The sequence below is a fragment of the Schistocerca serialis genome, chromosome 4 (assembly GCF_023864345.2).
Source record: "Schistocerca serialis cubense isolate TAMUIC-IGC-003099 chromosome 4, iqSchSeri2.2, whole genome shotgun sequence".
Lineage (NCBI taxonomy): Eukaryota > Metazoa > Arthropoda > Insecta > Orthoptera > Acrididae > Schistocerca > Schistocerca serialis.
The window spans coordinates 341,230,508-341,240,119 of NC_064641.1; the positions used below are offsets into that span (position 1 = coordinate 341,230,508).

The 9,612-nt window shown below is 42.5% G+C and overlaps 1 non-coding gene across 1 annotated transcript; it reads left to right on the top strand.

Moving 5' to 3' along the window:
• Nucleotides 1–7,300: 7,300 nt before the first annotated feature.
• Nucleotides 7,301–7,377, top strand: Trnas-cga (transfer RNA serine (anticodon CGA)). Its single transcript has one exon. It is a non-coding gene; the product is annotated as a tRNA-Ser (tRNA).
• The last annotated feature ends 2,235 nt before the right edge of the window (nt 7,378–9,612 follow it).

A 9,612-nucleotide genomic window follows, 5' to 3' on the forward strand; every position in this document is an offset into this window, starting at 1 on the left:
GCGAACACCTGAAAGCAAGGAGAAACTACAGCCGAAACTTTTCCCGAGGGCATGAAGTTTTACTGTATGATTAATTTATGATGGCGCCCTATTGGGTTAAATATTCCGGAGGTCCCCTTTCGAATCTCCGGGCGGGGACTACTCAGGAGGACGTCGTTATCAGGAGAAATAAAACTGGCGTTCTACGGATCGGAGCGTGGAATGTCAGATCCCTCAATCGCGCAGGTAGGTTAAGACATTTAAAAAGGGAAATGAATAGGTTTAAGTTAGATATAGTGGGAATTAGTGAAGTTCGGTGGCAGGAGCAACAAGATTTTTGGTCAGGTGAATACATGAATAAAAAAATATGAGTACGGGTAAGCTACTACAAACAGCATAGTTAACACATCATTGTGGCCGAGATAGACACGAATCCCACGCCTACTACAGTAGTACAACTAGCTCTGCAGATGATGAAGAAATTGATGAAATGTATGATGAGATAAAAGAAATTATTCAGGAAGTGAAGGGAGACGAAAATTCAATAGTCATGGGTGACTGGAACTCGAGAGTAGGAAAAGGGAGAGAAGGAAACATAGTAGGTGAATATGGATTGGGGCTAAGAAATGAAAGAGGAAGCCGCCTGGTAGAATTATGCGCAGAGCATAACTTAATCAGAGCTAACACTTGGTTCAAGAATCATGATAGGAGGTTGTATACATGGAATAACCCTGGAGGTACTAGAAGATATCAGATAGATTATATAATGGTAAGACAGAGATTTAGGAACCAGTATTACATTGTAATACATTTCCAGGGGCAGATGTGGACTCTGCCCACAATCTATTGGTTGTGAACTGTAGATTAAAACTGAAGAAATAGCAAAAAGGTGGGAATTTAAGGAGATGGGACCTGGATAAACTGAAAGAACCGGACGTTTCACAGGGTTTCAGGGAGAGCATAAGGGAACAATTGACAGTAATGGGGGAAAGAAATACAGTAGAAGAAGAATGGGTAGCTTTGAGAGATGAAATAGTGAAGGCAGCAGAAGATCAAATAGGTAAAACGACGAGGGCTAGTAGAAACCCTTGGGTAACAGAAGAAATATTGTATTTATTTGATGAAAGGAGGTAATACAAAAATGCAGTCAATGCAGCAGGCAAAAAGGAATAAACATGTCTCAAAATGAGATCGACAGGAAGTGCAAAATGGTTAAGCAGGGATGGCTAGAGGACAAATGTAAGGATGTAGAGGCTTATCTCACTAGGGGTAAGATAGATACAGCCTACAGGAAAATTGAAGAGAGCTTTGGCTAAAAGAGAACCACTTGCATGAATATCAAGAGCTTAGATGGAGACCCAGTTCTAAGCAAAGAAGGGAAATCAGAAATGTGGAAGGAGTATGTAGAGGGTCTATACAAGGGTGATGTAATTTAGGACAATATTATGGAAATGGAAGTGCATGTAGATCAAGATGAATGGGAGATACGATACTGCGTGAAGAGTTTGACACAGCACTCAAAGACCTGACCCAAAACAAGGCCTCCAGGTAGACAACATTTCATTAGAACGACTGACAGCCTTGGGAGAGCCAGTCCTGACAAAACTCTACCATCGGGTGAGCAAGATCTATGAGACAGGTGAAATACCCTCAGACTTCAGGAAAAATATAATAATTTCCATCCCAAAGAAAGCAGGTGCTGACAGATGTGAAAATTACCGAACTATCAGTTTAGAAAGTCACAGCTGCAAAATACTAACGCGAACTCTTTACAGACGAATGGAAAAATTGATAGAAGCCGCCCTCGGCGAAGATCAGTTTGGATTCCGTAGAAATGTTGGAACACGTGAGGCAATACTGACCCTACGACTTACCTTATAACATAGATTAAGGAAAGGCAAACCTATGTTTCTAGCATTTGTAGACTTAGAGAAAGCTTTTGACAATGATGAGTGGAATACTCTCTTTCAAATTCTGTAGGTGGCAGGGGTAAAACAGAGGGAGCGAAAGGCTATTTACAATTTCAACAGAAAGCAGATGGCAGTTATAAGAGTCGTGGGGTATGAAAGGGAAGCAGTGGTTGGGAAGGGTGTGAGACAGGGTTGTAGCCTATCCCCAATGTTTAATCAATCTGTCTATTGAGCAAGCAGTAAAGCAACCAAAGACAATTTCCGAGTAGGTATTAAAATCCATGGAGATGAAATAAAAATGTGAGGATCGGCGATGGCATTGTAATTCTGTCAGAGACAGCAAAGGACTTGGAAGAGCAGTTGAACGGAATGGACAGTGTCTTGAACGGAGGGTATGACATGAACATCAACAAAAGCAAAACGAGGATAATGGAATGTAGTCGAATTAAGTCGGGTGATGCTGAGGGAACTACACTCCTGGAAATGGAAAAAAGAACACATTGACACCGGTGTGTCAGACCCACCATACTTGCTCTGGACACTGCGAGAGGGCTGTACAAGCAATGATCACACGCACGGCACAGCGGACACACCAGGAACCGCGGTGTTGGCCGTCGAATGGCGCTAGCTGCGCAGCATTTGTGCACCGCTGCCGTCAGTGTCAGCCAGTTTGCCGTGGCATACGGAGCTCCATCGCAGTCTTTAACACTGGTAGCATGCCGCGACAGCGTGGACGTGAACCGTATGTGCAGTTGACGGACTTTGAGCGAGGGCGTACAGTGGGCATGCGGGAGGCCGGGTGGACGTACCGCCGGATTGCTCAATACGTGAGGCGTGAGGTCTCCACAGTACATCGATGTTGTCGCCAGTGGTCGGCGGAAGGTGCACGTGCCCGTCGACCTGGGACCGGACCGCAGCGACGCACGGATGCACGCCAAGACCGTAGGATCCTACGCAGTGCCGTAGGGGACCGCACCGCCACTTACCAGCAAATTAGGGACACTGTTGCTCCTGGGGTATCGGCGAGGACCATTCGCAACCGTCTCCATGAAGCTGGGCTACGGTCCCACACACCGTTAGACCGTCTTCAGCTCACGCCCCAACATCGTGCAGCCCGCCTCCAGTGGTGTCGCGACAGCCGTGAATGGAGGGACGAATGTAGACGTGTCGTCTTCAGCGATGAGAGTCGCTTCTGCCTTGGTGCCAATGATGGTCGTATGCGTGTTTGGCGCCGTGCAGGTGAGCGCCACAATCAGGACTGCAAACAACCGAGGCACACAGGGCCAACACCCAGCATCATGGTGTGGGGAGCAATCTCCTACACTGGCCGTACACCACTGGTGATCGTCGAGGGGACACTGAATAGTGCACGGTACATCCAAACCGTCATCGAACCCATCGTTCTACCATTCCTAGACCGGCAAGGGAACTTGCTGTTCCAACAGGACAATGCACGTCCGCATGTATCCCGTGCCACCCAACGTGCTCTAGAAGGTGTAAGTCAACTACCCTGGCCAGCAAGATCTCCGGATCTGTCCCCCATTGAGCATGTTTGGGACTGGATGAAGCGTCGTCTCACGCGGTCTGCACGTCCAGCACGAACGCTGGTCCAACTGAGGCGCCAGGTGGAAATGGCATGGCAAGCCGTTCCACAGGACTACATCCAGCATCTCTACGATCGTCTCCATGGGAGAATAGCAGCCTGCATTGCTGCGAAAGGTGGATATACACTGTACTAGTGCCGACATTGTGCATGCTCTGTTGCCTGTGTGTATGTGCCTGTGGTTCTGTCAGTGTGATCATGTGATGTATCTGACCCCAGGAATGTGTCAATAAAGTTTCCCCTTCCTGGGACAATGAATTCACGGTGTTCTTATTTCAATTTCCTGGAGTGTCGATTAGGAAGTGAGACACTTAATGCAGTAAAGGAGTTTTGCTATTTAAGGAGCAAAATAACCGATGATGGTCGACGTTTCCCCACAGGGAAAGGCGTACCTGGCAAGTACTCAAAAAATGTATAGATTGCCAATGTACCAAGCATATTACTATTCAGACTAGAGCACCATTGTTAAAACATCTAGCATCAACAGATTTGATGGGATGGTTACCAAGGACAAGGAGTGGGAACAAGTTTATCTTTGTAGCTTTAGAGTTAACATCAGAATATGTCACTTTGAGAACTTTGATACGTGCAACTGGTGTTATAGGCAGTAAGCACTACAACGTGATTTTCTCAAGCAGGTAAAGCAGTTTCTTGTTGTTGTTGTGGTCTTCAGTCCAGAGACTGGTTGGAGCAGCTCTCCATGCTACTCTATCCAGTGCAAGCTCCTTCATCTCCCAGTACCTACTGCAACCTACATCCTTCTGAATCTGCTTAGTGTATTCATCTCTTGGTCTCCCTTCACGACTTTTACCCTCCACACTGCCCTCCAATACTAAATTGGTGATTCCTTGATGCCTCACAACATGTCCTACCAATCGATCCCTTCTTCTAGTCAAGTTGTGCCACAAATTACTCTTCTCCCCAATTCTATTCAATACCTCGTCATTAGTTACGTGATGTACCCACTAATCTTCAGCTTTCTTCTGTAGCACCACATTTAGAAAGCTTCGACTCTCTTCTTGTCCAAACTATGTTTCACTTCCATACATGGCTACACTCCATAGGAATATTATGAGAAAAGACTTCCTGACATCTAAATCTATACTCGATGTTAACAAATTTCTCTTCTTCAGAAACACTTTCCTTGCTATTGCCAGTCTACATTTTATATCCTCTCTACTTCGACCATCATCAGTTATTTTGCTCCCCAAATAGCAAAACTCCTTTACTACTTTAAGTGTCTCATTTCCTAATGTAATTCCCTCAGCATCACCAGATTTAATTCGACTACATTCTATTATCTTCGTTTTGGATTTATTAATGTTCATCTTATATCCTCCTTTCAAGACACTGTCCATTCCATTCAGCTGCTCTTCCAGGTACTTTACTGTCTTTGACTGAATTACAATGTGATCGGCGAGCCTCAAAGTTTATGTTTTCTCTCCAAGGATTTTAATTCCTACTCCTAATTTTTCTTTTGTTTCCTTTACTGCTTGCTCAATGTTCAGATTGAATATCATTGGGGATAGGCTACAAACCTGTCTTCTCACTCCCTTCCCAACCACTGCTTCCCTTTAATACCCCTCGACTCTCATAACTGGCATTTGGTTTCTGTACAAATTGTAATTAGCCTTTCGCTGCCTGTATTTTACCCCTGCCAACTCCAGAATTTGAAAGAGAGTAATCCAGTCAACACTGTCAAAAGCTTTCTCTGTGTCTACAAATGCTAGAAACGTAGGTTTGTCTCTCCTTAATATATTTTCTAAGATAAGTCGTAAGGTCTTACAGTTTAAAACGTGGTTCCTAAATCTCTGTCTTTCCATTGTGTAATCTATCTCATAACCTCTAGTATCTCCAGGATTCAGTTATTCTAAATTCCCAATTCTTAACTTAATAACTGACATTTAAGAAGATTGCACAAGAGTTACATTGCACTCACTTATTGTTAGAGAGTGTTTGCATTATTATTTATTTCTTGCTGGCGCTGATTCCTTATGGCAGCAATTATTGAAAGTTTAGTCATGTCGATCAGTGGTTAAGATTTAAAAGCTTACCTTCGTTTAACAATCTCTTATGTTCAGAGATATTTAGTGATTCTGTGTTTCGTTTTGTGCTATCACTTGCTTTGTACATAAAATGTGGTGATTCAGTAGACAAACGATGCAAGAATTCGGGACCAAGCCTTCCATGTGATTCTTTTCCTATACCAAACTGTCTCTTGAAGTGTCAAGAGCTGTAATGAAAGTATAATGTTGTAAGGTGTCGAATATGTAAACTGAAATCATTTCCTTAAAAAAGGCGTTGTTTATACATTTGTATTAAAAGTTTCTGTATTATCTATAAAACAGATGATTATACTAAAAGATTTAGGACAGTGGCCTAAGAATTGTTATCCAGGGCCTGAAACCCTACCACTGGACTTGCAGGTTGAAGGTAATTCATAATGGAAACCATAACATGGCGTGGTTTACACGAATTCTGACAATCGGCACACTGTGATAATAATCACTTCCATTCTGTTAAACGCATTTTCTTCCCTGTTGCCATAGTCACATACGTTTGTTGAACGTTCAGCCCGTGGTGGAGGGGCAGGGCACCCTCTCAGCAGCTGCTACTCTTTCATAACAACGAGTCGACTCACAGTCCAAACTATAAAGGGCACAAACAATGTTACCGTCCCTGTGCAGCTGGGGTTCGATGGTCGATCTGGGTGGGTGCATAATGCTTATATTGGAGTAGTGAATCCGTTACATCCCTACCCTTTAGATCCACGGCCGAGAAATAGCTCAGAGACAGATGTTAAGAGTTACAAAAAAGAAGAAAAAGAGCGTTAAATTTTAGAATAAGCAATAAAAAGTAATATGTTGCTCTTGTTGCGTCTTCAGTCGGAAGACTGGTTTGTTGCAGGTCTCCACGCTAGTAGATCCTGTGCAAGCCTCCTCATCTCTGAATAACTATTGCGACTATTGCATTCATCCCCTAGTCTCCCACTAAAATTCTCTAGTCCCCCCTTCCTGCCTCACACACTTCCCTTAAATATTAACTTTGAAATTTCTTGACATCTCTTAACATGTCCTAACAGATGGTTCTTCTTTTAGTCAAGTTGTGCCAGAAATTTATTTCCTTCCCAGATCCACTCACTACCTCCTCATGAGTTACATGACCTACCCATCTTCCATATTCTTTATCACACCACGTTGCAAAAGCTTCTAGCCATTGCAAGAACATATTGTATCCTCTCTGTTTTGGGCTTCATCAGTTATTTTACTGCCAAATTTTTTTAACGACTTTTCCATATCTAATTCTCTCAAAGTCACCTGATTTAACTGAATTCCATTTCATTATCATTATTTTGCTTTTGCGGGTGATGATCTTACATTCTCCTTTCAAGATACTGTCCACACTATTCAGCTGCTCTTCAAATTTTTTGCTTTCTCAGGCAGAATTACCATGCCATCAGCTAAACTCTAGGATTTTATTTCTTTTCCTGCATTTTAATTCCTTATCAAAAATAAATCTGTCAGAGACAGCAAAGGACTTGGAAGACCAGTTGAATGGAATGGACAGTGTCTTGAAAAGAGGATATAAGATGAACATCAACAAAAGCAAAACAAGGATAATGGAATGTAGTCGAATTAAGTCGGGTGATGTTGAGGGAACTAGATTAGGAAATGAGACACCTAAAGTAGTAAAGGAGTTTTGCTATTTGGGGAGAAAAATAAGGTTCGCAGGAGAGCTTGTGTAAAGTTTGGAAGGTAGGAGACGAGATACTGGCAGAAGTAAAGCTGTGAGAACGGGCGTGAGTCGTGCTTCGGTAGCTCAGTTGGTAGAGCACTTGCCCGCGAAAGGCAAAGGTCCCGAGTTCGAGTCTCGGTCGGGCACGCAGTTTTAATCTGCCAGGAAGTTTTAAAATAACTGATGATGGTCGAAGTAGAGAGGATATAAAATGTAGACTGGCAATGGCAAGGAAAGCGTTTCTGAGGAAGAGAAATTTGTTAACATCGAGTATAGATTTAAGTGTCAGGAAGTCGTTTCTGAAAGTATTTGTATGGGGTGTAGCCATGTATGGAAGTGAAACATGGACAATAAATAGTTTGGACAAGAAGAGAATAGAAGCTTTCGAAATGTGGTGCTAAAGAACACTGTTGAATATTAGGTGGGTAGATCACGTAACTAATGAGGAGGTATTGAATAGGATTGGGGAGAAGAGAAGTTTGTGGCACAACTTGACTAGAAGAAGGGATCGGTTCATAGGACATGTCCTGACGCATCAAGGGATCACAAATTTAGCATTGTAGGGAAGCGTGGAGGGTAAAAATCGCAGAGGGAGACCAAGAGATAAATACACCAAGCAGATTCAGAAGGATGTAGGTTTCAGTAGGTACTGGGAGATGAAGGAGCTTGCACAGGATAGAGTAGCATGGAGAGCTGCATCAAACCAGTCTCAGGACTGCTTCCCTTTCATGTTCATCTGTTATTGTAACTGGCGTCTGCTTTCTGTAGGATTTATAAATGGCCTTCCACTCCCTCTGTTTCACCCCTGTTACGTATATATTCGAGTGTAATACAATAAACATTGCCAAAAGCTCCAGAAGTCAACAAATGCAGTAAATGAGTGCTAGCCTTTCCTTAACCTTTCTATTACGGCAAGTCTTACGTCTGTATTACCTCTTGTGTTAAAACATAACTCTGGAACCCGACTGATCTCCCTCGAGGTCGGCTTAAAACAGTTTTTCCTTTCTTCAGTGAAGAATTAGTGTTACTATCTTAGAATCGTTACTTACTAGCCTAATATTTCAGTAATATTCACACCTGTCAGCACCTATATTCTTTTGAATTTGAAGTATTACATTCTTTTTGAAGTCTGAGAGTATTTCGCTGTCTGGTACACACTGCACACGAGAGGGAATAAATTCATCATGGCTGGCTCTCCTAAGGGCATTAGTAGTTCTGATGGAACGTCGTCTACTCCTGGGGCCTTGCTTCGACATAGGTCTTTCAATTTCCTATCAAATTCTTCTCGCAGTATCTACTATCTCATGTCTGCCCCCGGTTAATGAGTGGCCAGAGAGATAGAATATCAATCATAAGGGCCCAGGTTCGATTCCCGTCTGGGTCGGGACTGGGTGTTGTGTTGACCTAATGATCGTCATCTTGTCTTCATCGACGTGCAAGTCGCCGAAGTGGCGTCAAATCGATAGACTTGCACCCGACCATCTGTCTACCCTATGGGAGGCCCTAGTGACACGACATTACATTTACTACTTCATCATCGTCTACTTCCTCTTTCCTTTTCATACTATTGGCCTCAAGTTTCATTTCCTTTGTACAGCCGGTCTGTATGCTCCTTCCACTTTTCAGCTTTCTTTTTTTGTTTAGCATTGATTTCCCATATAAGTAGTTAATATTCGTATACCCGCATCTCTTTTGTGCAAACGCCTATTTCATTTTTCAATAGGCGATATCTATCTTTTCTCTAGTGATCTATGAGTCTGTATCTCTATATTTATCCTCTACCAGTTCCTGATTAGACACTTTTACTTACTGTCAAACTCATTTCTTAATCGTTTGTATTCGTTTTCTTCCGCTGTACTTGTTGCTTTGTTATATTTTCTGCTTTCGTCAACAAAATCCAGTATCCCCTGTGATATACAGAATTTATTATAGGCCTTGTCTATTTTCTTAATTACTGCCTAACTATTTCAGATCTCAAATCTACTTATTCAAGATCTACTGTATTCTGTTTCCTCGTGGCACTCAATCGTTGCTCAATGCGCCAACTGAAACTATCTCTGGTGCTTTCGATGTACCCATGTTCCAACTATTAATTTCCTACCTTTTTAGAATTTATTCAGTCATAATCTACAGTTCGTAACAAAAAAAAAATGTTGTCAGCGTTCACTTTCACATTGATGTGTATTTTTTACTCATGTTTAATTTACTTCATTCAGTACAAAAATCTCTAGCCTTGCCATAAACTTATAGCTTGCTCTCAACAGCTGGCGTTACCCATACGTGGTATGTTATGTTACACCAAAAATAGAAGTACAAGAACAGATTCGTCACTTATCTGCTTCTTTTTTGTGCAACGAATAGGATAAAGGCATGAAATGTAAAACA